Consider the following 16,156-nt stretch of genomic DNA (forward strand, 5'->3'; position numbering starts at 1 on the left):
AGAAGTAACTGAATCTAATTGAAAGAAGGCTTTGAAAGGGAACATCATCTATTGCACAAAGAAATGTAGCGCCCTTCCTGTACCCATCCATATGACTGTGCAAGCTGGCCTGGGCTTGTGGGGGAGCCATTCCCACAGATGGAGAACTAAATGCTCATGAAAAGAAGCTAATTAAGATAGGGAGGTGCTTGTAATGTCTTAGCAAATTTCATCCAAGACTTGCAATTGTCTGATTTTGTCAAGTTCCTGCACATTTCTTGAGGAATCACCAAAAAGTCGTTGTCTGCCTTTCTGTTTCTTCTTCCTAAACGTACGTACTTTGAAAAATTTGCATTAAATGTTCATGTTTTAAATAAATAAAAAATAAGACCAGGAAGATTAGCCTGAAGTTTAACACACACAGTATGTGGGGTTGAACTTAAATGTTATTTTGTGACAATTTATATACTCCAAAGTGGAACGAAACAATCCTGTAACAGGCACAGAGAAATTCCATCCAAATGCCCTGTGAATAAAATGCATAATTCATTTTGTAAATATCCCCGTGGCTTTCAATTTATGTGTACACCATTCTAATTATTTCTGAGACCATTTCAAAGGGCATGAAGGCGCTTTTTGGAGTGATGGATCTGATCCCTAAAGGAGGTTATACCAATCATACATGTGTTAAAATTCATAGAACTAGCTACCAAAAGAAAGAAGTTAATTTTTGCACCATTATAATTTTTTTTTAAAAATGACTTAAAATAAAGCATTTGTTACCACAAAATACCCAGCTTCCTTATAATACTCAAGTGCATGCATGAACGTGCTCCCTCCTGTCAGCATGAAGGCCCGGGAGACTGCTGATTAGAAATCGTGCTTACTTCAAAGGCCTGAACTTGCTCTATTCAAACATTGGTGCATTAACCAACACTTGTTAGCTCAAACTTGTTAAGTACTTACTGGAGAACTCCCAGAAATTCCCCTTCAGAGTGTCTGGAGGAACTCCAGTCAGGTCTCCTGCTTCCTTTACAGAATTAGATTCATCACTCTTTTCTCAGAAGGGCTACTGCGAGGACCTCTGAGCAGAGTCCGAGGCCTCTGTGAAGAGCACCACTCCCTGCAAGGCTGGGCACTATCCTGACCAACTCTGTTGGTTCACATCCTAGCCAGCAGCATGTCGCCTGCACCCTGGCTTCCCTGCTGAAGAGGAAGAACAGGAGGGGAGCTACGGATCTTCCTCTAGTTCCTTGGCATGCATCATTCAGACATCATCTCACTGTATAGCTCTATTCTGGCTTGGGACTCACTCTGTAGACCAGGCTGGCTTGACCTCACAGAGATCTACCTGCTTCTCTCTCCTGAGTGCTGGGATTAAAAGTGCACTACCAAGTCTGGCTTCCTTGGGACAGTTTAAGAGCCAAGAATCTCTAAGATTCTGAAGAGTCTAGCACTTGCTACCTCTGTTCTTTCTACCTGGGGACTGACATTGGCCAGCTGGGGAAGTTTATTGGCGCTGAGATGGCAGGATCCAGGTGCAGACACATGCTTAGGCCTAGGAATAGTTAGTAGGCAATCACTTCAGTTGGTCCATGGCCAGGGTATATTAATGGTCAGGAAGCTAGACATAGTCCCTGGGGGGCTAGACACCAGTGATACAGTGTAGGTAAGTGCATCAACTCTCATAGGATTCCAAGACTCTTTGGTTTTGCTTTTCCCTTTTCCATAAATGTTTTTCTATTCAACCTATGTTGAGTCTGGGACCCTGAGGATACTAGAGGAAAGTTTCATGGCTAAGCCCTGTCCATCTTTTCCTCATTTTTTGGTAGATATGTGATTACAGGGAAGTGATTCTTTGTTTGTTTTCAAGGCAGGGTTTCTCTGTATAGTCTCGGCTGTCCTGGAGTTCACTCTGTAGACCAGACTGGCCTTGAACTCACAGAGAGCTGCCTGCCTCTGTCTCCAGAGTGCTGGGATTAAAAGTGTACGTCACCACCGCCCAACAGAAAATGGTTCTTAACTCTGGGAAACTTGGGAGCCAAATGGAAAATGGGAGTGCGTGCATAGCTTCAAAAAACTAAAGCATAGCTGCCATGGTGGCATATACCTGTCACCCCTGCACTGTGAAAACAGAGGTAGAAAATTCACAAGTTCAAGGCTAGTCTCAGCTACATAGCAAGTTCAGGGATAGTCTGGGCTACGAGAGGAAAAAAAAGTTAAGAATGTTTTCTTAGGGTTTATATTGCTGTAAAGAGACACCATGACCACAGCAACTCTTATAAAAGAAAACACTGAATTGGGGTGGCTCACTTCCAGATTCAGAGGTTCAGTCCATTATCATCATGGTGGGAACATGGCAGCATGCAGGCAGATGTGGTGCTGGAGCTGAGAGTCCTACATCTCACAGGCAACAGGAAGTCGACTGACTGTCACACTGAGGGAAGCTTGAGCAAGAGACCTCAAAGCCCGCCCCCACAGTGACACACTTCCTCCAACAAGGCCACACCTAGTAGTGCCACTCCCTTTGGGGGCCATTTTCTTTCAAACCACCACAAATGTCAACAATAAACAACATGAGAAATAAGACAAAGCATTCTTAACTAGGAAGGGTTATAGACATCTTGAATAGTCTAGTCAAACCTTTGAAACACTTCTCTGTAAGAGGTTTTAAATGAATCGGTCTCCAAGGGAAGCCACTTATATAAAAAATGCAGGCACCTCTAGGTCTAGGCTATAACTGTGGTCTTTGTGAAACAACATGGGGTTTGTGTTGTAGAATATTATTTTAAGATGTGTCATTTTTGTTTAATGATACAAAGGTGTGTTACATTTGTTTGATTAAATAAAATTCACCTGTGGTCAGGAGGCTGCGTCAGCAACTAGCTGACAGGAAGTGGTAGGGAGGAGCGAGGTGGAGAAGAGCTTTTAAGTAGGGGTGAGGCGAGGGATGAGGGCTTTTTGGAGGGCATGAGCAAGGAGGGGAGGGGAGCTACTTGCTATTGAGCCTTTCTGAAGAGCAGCATTCCACCTTAACCTTTGAATCTTGAGTTCTTTAGAGGGACAGAGATTTAGATAAGTTCCCTTGGTAGCTTTGAAAGAGTCGGTGCTGAGGGAACAGAATCCCCTCAGGCTGTGGCCGTTGCAGCCAAACCACTGCTGGTATCTGTGGGGTTGCAGTCGCTGATTAGGACAGCTGTGGCTTAAAAGGCAGGAACAGTTAAAAAAAAAAAAGTCAACAGGTTTGCACTGTTAAGTCTTTTGACTTTCCAAGAAAATACAGCCACTTGAATTTCAGAAATAAGTTTCCCGATTTTTGAGTGTCAACATCAAGTTTATGTAAACACTGAGCTATCCTGAGCGGGTGTTGGCTGGTTTGACTGCAGGTCTAACGTTGGAATCCAGTAATACAGAGTGCAGGGGACCCTTGCCAAACAGGAAGTGACATATTCTCAGATGCTGTCAACAGACAGACTGGGGCCACCACCATGGCCAAACCAGGGAATCTAACACGCCACTCTCGTCTGAGCAGAAGAGGACAGAGGAGACACATGTGCTCATGTGTCCCATGTGCTTGGAGTAGTATTGCCATTTTCTTTCCTTTGGTGTTTAAGGATTATCTTCCCACTCCCTTCTGATGTATATATTTATATATTTATTTATAGAGATATTTCAGTACATTTGTTAACCTCGGCCTTGAGAAACTCGAGAGTTTCAATTCGCTTTATCATGTATTTCCTACTAACTCTTACCAAATGGCTTCCTCAGCTTGATAGAGAGAGAAGGGACAGTCAGAGGATGTGTGTACAGCCAGGGACAGCATGGGAAACAGACAGAGGTCCCGTGTGAATAAACATTTCTAAGCTATAAATCTCTGTGGAGGATTTTGCCTGTTCTGAGCGTAATTAAAGCAGATAAGATCCAATACTTACCATTTCAAACAACTAAACAACATACTGATCTCAGGAAACAGCCATACTGTCTGCTCACACATGGTCGCTCTCCATATTCCAGCGAATGGCAGTCAGACCATAACGAGAGTTAGTTACTGTTTTGAATGGAATCAATGTCCAGGGATGACTTTTCTTAGATAAGTAGCTTCAGAATGGTTTGCCTGCTATGTGAGGTAAAGAATTGTGTGTGTGTGTGTGTGTGTGTGTGTGTGTGTGTGTGTGTGTGGTGTGTTTGAAATGTATTTTGTGTTACAGCTCTCTAGACAAAGTTTCCAGAGATAGCACTAGCTTCCACAAGAGTCATTGTCTAGAGGTCATGCCAACGCAGCCACCCAGTTTCTTCACTGCGGGTGTCGTTCTCGAGGAACCATGGATGGACTATTCATGAGATGACAGTCACAGGTGTTATATCTAAGGCCATGCAGACAAAGCAAGACAGTTCTCATGTCGCTCATGAGGAACTGAGCACATAGTGAACAGGGAATGATGGAGTCACAGAGGAATCACACTTCAGGGCTGTGACCTGAGAGGAGCAGGAATGTTCTGGGTGGTGAAGACTCAGTCTAGACAAGCTCTTGTGACCACCTCAGTACTCTCCAGAACAGGTACTTGAACAGAAAAAGATCCAGAAGCCAGGGGCCTGATTAGAAGGGTGGGTTCGGGAATCAGTGATGATGACTGAGTTGGAGTCTTCAGAGAACAGTGGGGTAGGATGGGGGAGGTAGGGGAGGTTGTGGGACTATTGAAGGGGGACTGGAGGTCTCTCAGCCCAGCTGGATTTTATTCTGTCCAAATATGAGGCAAAGGATCTCATTTCTTCTTGTGACATTCAAGTCTTGATGACAAATGTCAAGGACAGAGTCTTAAGCTTAGAACACAGGATTCACGAGGTCCTGACCTTTTCTCTAGCTGCAGCTCACATTGAAATCACAGAGCTTTAGACTTGGGGAAAGGCTAAGTGTGGGTCACTGTGCATCCCTGACATCATGAATATCTCCACATAGCTGGTCAACAGGGAGTCAGGCTGGAAGCTGATAGAAGGATTTAGATTGTGGAGATAAGCAGAAAACAAAGGATAGCCTCGAGAGGACCTGAAATCTATTCCAATGAGCCCTGACTGTCTCTGCCCCAGGGTATTTATAGAGATGCCAAGGGGTAAAGTAAAAGACCTCCGTCCAGCACAGCCAAGTGCAGACCATCTCAGACACCTGCACTCAGGCCCATGATCTTAATCGTCCTCTATGTGGACCTGCTAGGTAAAGCCATGAGGAACCTGAAAACGGGCTCCCACACCATTGGCTATAGGACCTCAGTGTCTAGGGCAGGGCACTGGATAGTGGTGGGAGGTGGTGGGGTGGGGACTGCCTGCTCTTCTAGCCCTGGTTTCTCTTTTCTGCTTTCTGTGTGGGACAGAAGTGTCCCTCATGGGTGGGCATCCTCTTAGTACAGGGTGATTTGTTGTTTACAGGGTCTAGCCGAAGGCAGTGAGTGGGTCGCCGTGGCCTGTTGTGGTGTCCCCTTGTTGAAGCACAAATGTCTGGGTTTGCAGGGATCTTTGAGAATCACTTCTTCAGTTCGGACTCTTCCTCCCAGGATCCGGAGGGAGAATGCTCAGGGTCCAACCCATTTAGCATGTGAGGACTCTAAGTTCTCGACTGGTAGACAGGAACACAACACTGTTAGCACGTTAATGTGAGTGATAAATCACCTTAGGAGTTGTTCAAAATGCCGACCTCGGGGCCTCTCTTCAGACATTCAATTTCTTAAGTCTCGGAGGGAACCCTGGAAACCTACAATTCCTCAGGAATGATGATAGAAGCATTATATCTATTCGAGTTGTCAAATTTTAGGGGAGAAAAGGAATCTAGGGGTGAGTGAAACACAGCTGAGCTCCTAGCTTTGAGTAAGCACTGAGGCCACTCGACCCTTTACTGAAACTTCCAGGATAGCTATACAAGTTTACCTGTGGAAGGGAGGGTAGGGAATGTGAAGTACATGTGGGGAAAAAGGTGATGTTGAAGTTCATTTAATTTAATAAGCAGGAGTCCAAAAACCTATGGGGGAAAAAAAGCAAAGGTCTTAGTGGCAGTTTCCACAGTGGCCACGAGGTGGCGCCCTTCTGCATAAAATTGAAGCACTGCAGATTCCATCAGTTTAGCGACTCAATATGAATGTCAGTTTTAAAAGTATGCGTTGATTTTAAGAGGATGGGAAAGGAAATTATTTAATAGGAGAGACTTCAAACTTAAATTTCCATCAAATGTCATAGTCTAGATGGAGTAATTTAGCGAGATATCCACAGTAGATTCAGAGAAAAGATAAAAATTTGAGAAAAGGCCTTTGTAAAATGAAAAATGTCACTCACAGGCAGTATCGTAAAAGCATTCAAAAGTCTGACTTTCTGGAGAACCAGCAGGTGTGATCTGATCGTGAAACTCCAATCAGTAGCATTTGGTAAAATGTCCTTTTCTTTTGGTCTGTGCTCAGGACCAGATAATGAAGAAGAAAATGAAGGTCGGAGTCCTGAATGACCACCGAGGACTGTGAGGCTGTGGCCGAAGTCCATGGATTCCCTGTTGTCCTGGAGGGCAGTGACAGGAGAGGGAGGTCAAGCAAGCTGGGAACAGGGTGAAGGGGAGTCTTGGGATACCATAGGGGGTCCTCACAGCTTTGTGCCTCTGGGAGGCTGAGAAATCAGCCAGGTCTTAACCTGATTGGATTTTGAAGAGGCAATTTGTAAAGCACACCTCTTAGGTGGCTGTGAAGGTGTGTATCCAGGGGCCTTAAGGAGAGAGGACTAGTGCTGAATGTGGTGGCCCCCAGTCCATAGGCTGGGGCTTAGGATGATTGGAAAAGTAGAAAGGCCACCCTCACAGGCCTTAGCTCTCCCTCACAGGCCTTTGCCCACTCTCACAGGCCTCAGCCCACCCACACAAGCCTTCTTCCTCTGCTTCCTAGCTGCCAAGGGCCGAGGCCCTCCTCCCCAGCTTGTCCTCCCCATCGTGGTGGGTGGAAGCCTTTGAAACAGTGAGCTGAAATAACCCTTCCCAGCTGTAAACTGTTTCTCTAAGGTATTTGTCACAGTGCTGGAAAGTGTGACTAATGCAGTTGGGTTGACAGTAGGCCAAGGGCACTATCACCCACGCAAAGGCTGAAAACATCAGACAAGAATGCCTAGAGAGGGCAGTGGGAAGGGAGGCAGAGAGATGAAAATTGCATCCTCGCTATCCTGGGGCACGTGGGAGGCTGGTTTATATCCTACGCTCTCACCTCAGCTTCCTCATCTAGGAGGAAGACATCCTGGAGGAAAGAGGAGGTGAGCGGGGCATGAGGTCAGGGAAGGTGGTGCAGATGGCCGTGAGGCCTCTGGGACTGAAGCCTTCATCTTCATCCTTCCCGTATTTTCCCAGCATGCTCTTTTTCTGCAAGTGGTAATTGTGCAGGGTGGGCGGGGAGCTCCTGTCGGGAGGAAAGATGTGAGAACTATCTCTAGGAGATGTAGGGGCTTCCATCGGTTCCTGGGACGCTCTTCTTTGCTCTTTTTTTTCCCAATCACCAGCACAAAACAGCATTTGGGCTCATACTCTTGGGGTGTTGCCCTTGGCACGCAGGCTGCCTTCTTTCTAGAAGATGCCTTTGGCTTTTCCTGAGATGTAGAGCACTGTGTGGCTTTTACTGAGATGTAGAGCACTGTGCAGCCTGGGAACCACCTGAGGGTCCAGGTCATTCTGAGGGCTGGCTGTCACTCCATCTCACTAGGGAAACACAGGAGAACATGGGCAGTGAACAGTGCTGGGGCCCCATCCTGTGAGAGCCTTCCCTGTGCTGTTCGGTGATTGGAGGAGATACTTCCACTGTGAGGAATGGGGATGCTCAATAGGCCACCCACGGACAAGTCCATTTTCATTGTTTTATCCACAGCTCTGGGGATTTGGGCTTCATCCACATGGACACACAGAGGTTTCACACCTTGCCAACTGCCATGCCACTGCTGAGCCATGCTTAATGCAAAATGCAGCAGGCCACATAAAATCAAGAGGTTTATTTAATGACTTCTAAATGAAAACCGTATCTCACACTAAGTGGGACAGAAGCCTCTTTTTCACCGACTTGTCTCTCAGACTTGGGACAATTGGCTCACACTCTCAGGACCAGGAATGGAGAAACATAGAGAGATGGCTTAGTGTGTATAAAGCAACTGTTTCGAGCTCAGCATAGCATAATCCCAGTTTGTGGTATGTGTGACAGCCTGAATGTAATTGGCCCCCAAAAGCTCATAGGGAGTGGCACTATTAGGAGGTGTGGCTTTGTTGGAGTGGGTACAGTCTTGTTGGAGGAAGTGTGTCACTGTGGGGGTGGACTCTGAGGTCTCCTACGCTCAAGACACTGCCCAGTGTCTGAGTGCACTTCCTAGTGCCTTCTGATCAAGATGTAGCCAGCACCACATCTGCCTGTATGCCGCCATACTCCCTGCCATGATAATGGACTGAATCTCTGAAAGTGTAAGCCAGCCCCAATTAAATGTTTCCCTTATGAGAGTTGCTATGGTATGGTATGTGGTGATATTGTGTTCCTCAATATATTGTGCACTCTAATAAACTTATCTGGGATCAGAGAACAGAACAGCCACTAGACACACATAGAGGCCAGAAAATGGTGGCACACATGCCTTTAATCCTAGCATTCTGGAGGCAGAGATCCATCTGAATCTTTGTGAGTTCAAAGCCACATTGGAAACAGTCAGGCATGGTGGCACATGCCTTTAATCCCAGGAAGCGATGGTAGCAAGCAGAAAGGTACATAAGGAATGAGGACCAGGAACTAGAGCCTTTGTTAAGCTTTAGGCTCTTAGCAGCAGTTCAGCTGAGGTCCATTCAGATGAGGGGTCAGAGGCTTTCAGTCAGAGGAAACAAGATCAGCTGAGGAATTGACAAGGTGAGGTTGGCTGTGGCTTCTTCTGTTTCTCTGATCTTTCAGCATTCACCCAAATATCTGGCTCCTGGGATTGTTTTTATTTAATAAGACCTTTTAAAATTCATCTACAATGGTGTCTGTTCACAGCAATAGAAATTCTAAGACATCATGGCAGCACATCCTGTAACTCCAGCACTGAAGAGGTGGGCACGGGACCACTTGGACATTAAAGCCAATCTCAGCTACATAGTAAGCTGAGATCAGCCTGGACTATGAGACGCTAGCTCAAAAAGTTAATGAATTAGTTAATTAATTTGATAAAAATAAGGAAGTTATTGTTGCTTTGATTCTTTGCATGAATGTGGGTACACATTTCCCTTTTCTGAGGGCCGGAAATCTTCAGTCATCAGATGTGATTCTGCCTTAAAGAAGAGGAATCCAGCCATAAAACAAGTAATAGCTGATGTTTAGGAATATTAAATTAAACACCTAATTTAAACCAAGCCCACCATTTGCAGATCAAACACAATTTTCTTACATTTAGACTTCCGAGCACCAGTGATTTTTTTTTTTAATAGTAATGCTTCCTTTAAAGAAGATACTGTGTGGATAGGCAGTCAAATTTTCAGAATCTTTGTCATTAAATTTTTTTTTATTTTATAGTGTCTACAATTTTTTTTCAAGTTTTTAAAAATTTTATAATTTAATTTAATTTTACATATCAGCCACGGATTCCCCTGTCCTCCCGTCCCCCTCCCCCTCTCCTCCCAGCCCACTCCCCATTCCCATCTCCTCCAGGGTAAGGACTCCCCTAGGGATTCAGCTCAACCTGGTGGATTCAGTCCAGGCAGGTCCAGTCCCCTCCTTCCAGGCTGAGCAAAGTGTCCCTGTATAAGCCCAAGGTTCCAAACAGCCAGCTCATGCACTAAGGACAAGTCCGGGTCCCACAGCCTGGATGCCTCCCAAACAGTTCAAGCTATTCAATTGTCTCACTTATCCAGAGGGCCTGATCCAGTTGAGGGCTCCACAGCTTTTGGTTCATAATTCATGCGTTTCCATTAGTTTGGCTATTTGTCCTTGTGCTTTTTCCAAACTTGGTCTCAACAATTCACACTCTTACAGTCCCTCCTCTTTCTCGACAATTGTACTCCTGGAGCTCCACCTGGGTCCTGGCCATGGATCTCTGCATCCACTTCCATCAGTTATTGGATGAGAGTTCTAGCACAACAGTTAGGGTGTTTGGCCAACAGATCACCAGACTAGGTCAGTTCGGGCTTTCTCTCGACCATTGCCAGTAGTCTACAGTGGAGGTATCTTTGTGGATTTCTGGGGACCTCTCTAGCACTTTGCTTCTTCCTATTCCCACGTGGTCTTCATTTATTATGGTCTCTTATTCCTTGTTCTCCCTTTCTGTTCTTGATCCATCTGGGATCTCCTGCTTCCCTAAGTTCTCTTTCCCTCGAACCTTGCCCTTCATACCCCCACTCACATCCAGGTTGCTCCATTTCTCTGTTTTTAGATGTATTTATTTGATGTGTATGGGCATTTTGCCTGCATGTATCTGTGCACCATTTGTGTGCACTGCTCCCAAGGTTATTAGATCTCCTGGAACTAGAGCAAGCTCCCGTGTGGATTCTGGCAATTGAACCCAAGTCCTCTGGCAAAGCAGTCAGTGCTCTTAACCATGAACCATGGCTCCAGCACCTCCTGGACATTTAATGCCACTTTGCATGCCTAGCTGCACAGCTTTGATTTCCAGCTACCAGACCAGAGAGTCCTGTCTGTCTGTAGTGTAGACACTAGACTCACAAGACGACATGCTGAATACCATCCGAGCAAGCCAGAGACTCGGAGCACATCATCGAGTGACCAGGGCATACTGTCCAAACGGTTTTAGCACTGAGAATGAAAGGAAGTACTATTGGCTGACAATTACTGCAGAAAGTGTATGTGAGCTAGGACCTACTTACTCACTAGACAGGCTTCCCCTCAAGGTCTTTTCTGGGAAGGGAAAGTAATATAGATGTAAAAATAGACATTGTCATGAATATAGATAGTATTTAAGTCCTCATGAAGTTTGTCATACTCTAGATCATTCCAAGATTTTAAAAAACATTTGTTTAATTAAAAAATTTTCATATAATATATTATGATCATCTCCCCTCCCCCAAACTCTTCCCAGATCCTACCAACTTTGTTCTCTCTCTTTCTCTCTCTCTCTCTCTCTCTCAAAAAAAAAACCCAAAACATGAAACAAAAACAAGAAATAAGAGAAAACAACAAAAACCCCACAATAATACAAAAATGAAGATAAAAACAAACTGGCAAATGATCAATAACACAAAAAATTCAAAACCAACAGAATGAAGCAAAAAACCCACAAAAATACCAGAGTTCATTTTGTGTACTCCTGGGCCTGCCCTGGAGTGTGGTAGATATACCCAGTGAAACTCCTTCAGAGTAAACTGATTTCTCTTTGCCAGTGTGTATCAATTACAGTATCTTTTTGGTCACAATTGAGACCCAGACCCATGTCCACTGCCCCCCTCAGTGCTGAGACCCCATCTGACTTGAACCTGTGGAGGTCTTGTGTGTGCTGCTACTGCCTAGGTAAGTTCACATGTGCATCAGCCTTGAGTCTGGAAGACACAGTTCCCTTGGAGCGATCCGTCACTCCTGGCTCTTACAGTCTTTGTATCACACATCTTTCAGCATCACGGACACTATTCAGTAGGGGTGAAGCTGCTATTTGGGCAGCAGTTCAACGTCTCCATTTTCATTGACACAAGTTAGGTGTTGTGTTCAGCAAGAAGGTCTTACCATCAGGTTGTAGGGAACAACCAACAGTCTTGGCAATAGCCTGTGATGTTCAGGGAGTTCCATGGGACACCTTTGGCCAACAATTCCATAAGGCACTGGAGATTTTATCTGGTGGCTTAAGATGTCTGCTTGAGGTGTTGTATCCCCTATTATTTGGTGACTCCATTGGATTTCTTTCATATACGTACATATTTTAGGAAGCCACTGCAGTAGTAGATTTCCATGAGGCTTTCCCAATGGCCTTTAGTGTCCATTGTCCCTCCTCATATCCCTTCAGTTACTCTTCTCTCCCACCCCTCACTACTTACTTAACTCTCCTATTCTAGTCCGCTTTACCTCTCCATGGCACTGTATCTCCCTTCCTTAGGAGCTCCTCTCTCCTGCCTTGCTCCTTTTTAGGTATTTCACCCTGTGGTTACTCAGATTGTAACACACATATTAAAGCTTAAAACCTAACATCAGCATATAAGAGAAAATATACAATATTTGTCTCTTTTGGATCTGAGTTACCTTACTAAGGATTCTAGGTCATCCCACTTGTTTTGTTTGTTTGTTTGTTTGTTTTTAAGAGAAAAGAAAAACCCTACAGAACCATGTGTGGCAAAGAAAACCTCTAATCTCAGTACTTGAGAGGCGGGAGCAGGGGCAGCAGCAGTTCAAGGTTATTTGGCAAGATGTGGAGTTACATGAGACCCCACCTCAAAGGAAAAAAAAAAACCTCAACAAAGCAAAACAAACCATCCAAACTACAAAATACTGTTTAGAGAAGATTTATTACCCTTGAATTAGTCACATACTGATAGTTTTACATTTTTATAGAGTCGCTAATAGAACTGAGACTTTAATTTTTATGTTTTTATTTTAATGTGTATTGGTGTTTTGCCTGTGTTTGTCTGTGTGCTGAGTGCAGGACCCACAGAGGCCAGAAGAGGGTATCAGACCCACTGGTATTGGAATTATAGAGGGCTGTGAGCCAGTTTATGGTGCTTCTGGAAGAGCAGCCAGTGATTTTCATCATGAGCCATGAAAACACAGACCAAAGGAGAAAATAAGTGGTCAAATTCTCAACCTATAGGACATCAGTGGACATTTGTTCCATTTGCTCTGGAAACATATGGTTTGGAGTTAAAACCCCACACATTATAGTATGTGAGGTCAACAGTGTGTCTGTCAAGCCACTGAAGAGGGAAGATGTGGTCTGGGCGACTTGGCAGTCGTCACAGGTGGCCTGTTGAGATCAGGTTTAACCTACTATAAGTTAACTCTGTTTCATATCAGACAGTGGGTTTTTAGGCTGTGCATTGCCCTGGGAAACTCCATTTTACTGAAAAAAATTGACTTCATTTTGAGGGAGAAGGATGACTTCAGCCCCTGGCTGGACCCAGAAACTGCAGCATCCCTAGGGTACCACACATCCAACACAGACTGATAAATGACTTTGTCTTGTGAATAGAATGCCAAGCAGACTATAAGTCTATTGGGAAGAACTGAAACTGTAGGGGCATATGGACATTTGCAATTGTATCAGGTAAACCAGGCCCAAGAATTTAACATACAGATCAGAAGGGGGAAAAGGTGTGACTCCCTCTTCTGGACCCCATAAAGTGACAGACACCTAACAGTGGCATGGTCCGACACCAACATGATGTCGATACAGCTCTATCCCCTCCTGCTGATACTGCTTACTCAACTGCTTGCTATATACCTGCTAATGCATCTGGACTTGGGCCTGACCCACCATATCTTTACCTATGTTGGGGTAATCATTTTTTACACTATCTACAGATGTGTTCCTGTCCTTCCTCACCTGCCTGAGCCACCTTCTGATTGGTTTAATAAAGAGCTAAATAGCCAATAGCCAGGCAGGAGAGGATAGCTGAGACTTCTGGAGAGAGAGAGGAATGCTGGGAAAAAATCTGAGGCAGGAGATTTGCCAGCCAAACACAGAGAGGTCTGACATACTGTGCTAAGAACAGGTAATGAGCCACAGGGCAGAACATAGATTAATATAAATGCCCAATGTGGAGACACATATATTCAAGCATAGGGCCTGAGAAAGCTGAGAAAGTTTCCAGACCTGAAGCCAGATGTGACTTCCTAGCAACCACAGTCTCTTAGGCAGTCCTGGTACTTGTGGTGTGCAGAGGCATGGCTCTTTCAAGAGGCCTGGCTATGCAGCCAAGCATGTAAGTGGGACCTGTGAACAGCCAGTGTGCTACTGGCTGGGAGACTAGGTATAAACACCTGCCACAGCACAGGCCCAGCAACTTCCCAGAGCTGGGGTAGGTAGGCACAGCTCTTGGCAAGTCCCTGTGGGCTTGAGGCATGGCTTTCATGGAAGAGCGAGCAAGCAGCAGCTGCAGCCCAGAACTAGGAGGGTAGTCTGCTGGACCTACCTGAAGACGGCAGAGCCAGCTGCCAGTGTCATGTGCCAATCGGAGCTGTGGAAGGATTCTGCAGATGCACAGAAGGACAAAAGGAGCATTTCCCCAGAGCCATAGTGGGAAGATGCTGCAGACTCTCTGGCAGGTTTATGAATTCTTGCTGCATGAGACTTCCCTTTAAGGCTTGGCTCATGGGATGAGAGAATAGCTGCAGGTATGTAGAAAGTCAGCTCCAGATGGAGAAAACCTCTGAACAGTTATAGCATGCTTGCAAACATGCTTAAGTGCTGAAGAAAGAAAAGAAAATAGATATAGAGAGTCATGGAAAAAACAGTTTGATAATAATAAAGTGAAGTCTTTAAAGAATGAGTAAAGTAATATAAAAAGAATAAGTCAATTAAGGATGGAAAATACCATAACACAGGGTGTTTGGACCCTAGATAGTGTTTTATTAACTTAAATTTTTTAAATGCTAATGAGCAAAACAAACAAACAAACAAACAAAAACAACAACCAACCACTTCTGAGAGACATTGACTGTGGGAGAAAAAAAAAAAACCTGCTGAATTAAACCATTCTATATATCTTAAAAATGTCATAACTTCAGAATGGAAGTCAAGAAATGTGTTGCATTGGGGGAGAGGTTATGCCTTTGTTTCCACAGGAAATTAAAGGCTATGGATTTCTTCAAAAGTAATAAAGATCATCTTGGACCAGGGGAGACCTCCTGAAAATCTTGGCTGCAGATGTAGAAACCAAGAAAAACTACAAGATGGATGACATGGAAACAACTCTGAGACTGATAAATCTCCTTGGCTACAGAGTCCTCATGACAGTTTGGTTATGCAGTCCAAATGGACTTATATAGTTGGCACATACCTTTTACCTCTTCAAACATAGAACAGAAAATTTTCTTTAGCTGACTTATGCACACTGCACATTCCACACTTGTGTTAAAGCAGAAGGGATTTATTTCTTTCTGTCTGTCTTTTTTTTTTCCCTATATTATCTTTCTATCCCATCTAGTGTTGGGGGAAAAAGAGGAGATAAGGGATGCAAAGAAAAAAGGGGGGATATAGGAATAATAGGATAAAAGGTAGATTATTTAATCTACTTTTAAACTAAAAAGCAACTACTAGTCTCAAATATTTTATATTGGTATGGATTTTTGTGTGTTGATATGGATTTAAGGCTTTTTAAAAAATTTATTTATTTTTATTTTATGATTATTAGTGTTTTGCCTGCATATATGTCTGTGTGAGGGTGTCAAGTCTCCTAGAACTGGAGTTACAGAAAGTTGTGAGCTGCCATGTTGGTGCTGGGAATTGAACACAGGTCCTCTGAAGAACATTCAGTGCTTTTAACTGCTGAGCCATCTCTGCAGCACCTTTAGGGTTATTTTTGTTACAATATACTGTATATATGTTTCTACTCTTGTTTAAGATATTGTACCTATGCAACTCATTTAAAAATGTAATATAAAGTTGTAGTCCTTGAAAGCTACTATTACAATCTGTTTAGGATAATTAAGAAATTCAGGGTAGTAGTCAATCACCTATAACAATCAAACTTGTAGTCATGTTAGGTATGGTTTCAAGATACATCTTAGATTCAAACACTTCAGAGAGCTACAGAATACAGCATTTAAAATGTTCATGAGGCTTCTTATGATAGTGAGACACATATGCTCCTAGCAGCACAAATCACTTCAAAGAAAATAATAGGCATCAAAGATTCTCCATACAGAGTTTGCTTCAAATGTGGCAAAACTAGCCACTGGTAGAGAAATGGCCCTTGCCTCAACTGCTGAGAGTATACAAATGGGACAAGAAGGGCACAAAAGAAAGTGACTGCTGAACCTTGCCAAGACAAGGTAGGATAGTCCTTCAAAATTCCTGCTTCACAGAAAAGTCTGTCAGATATTCTGGGCCTATAGGCTGAAGATGGATGCTCCAATGTTGCAGAGGAAACTTGGATGACAGCTGCTTCTGTCATTTCTATAGTTTTGGAAGTTGCTTGTTCTGCACTTCCTGTTTACTCAGGTAATATATCCTTCTTGGGTCTCTGATGGGTTGAAGACTAGATAACTACAGTTTTATAGTTTTT

The sequence above is a fragment of the Onychomys torridus genome, chromosome 4 (genome assembly GCF_903995425.1).
Source record: "Onychomys torridus chromosome 4, mOncTor1.1, whole genome shotgun sequence".
NCBI lineage: Eukaryota > Metazoa > Chordata > Mammalia > Rodentia > Cricetidae > Onychomys > Onychomys torridus.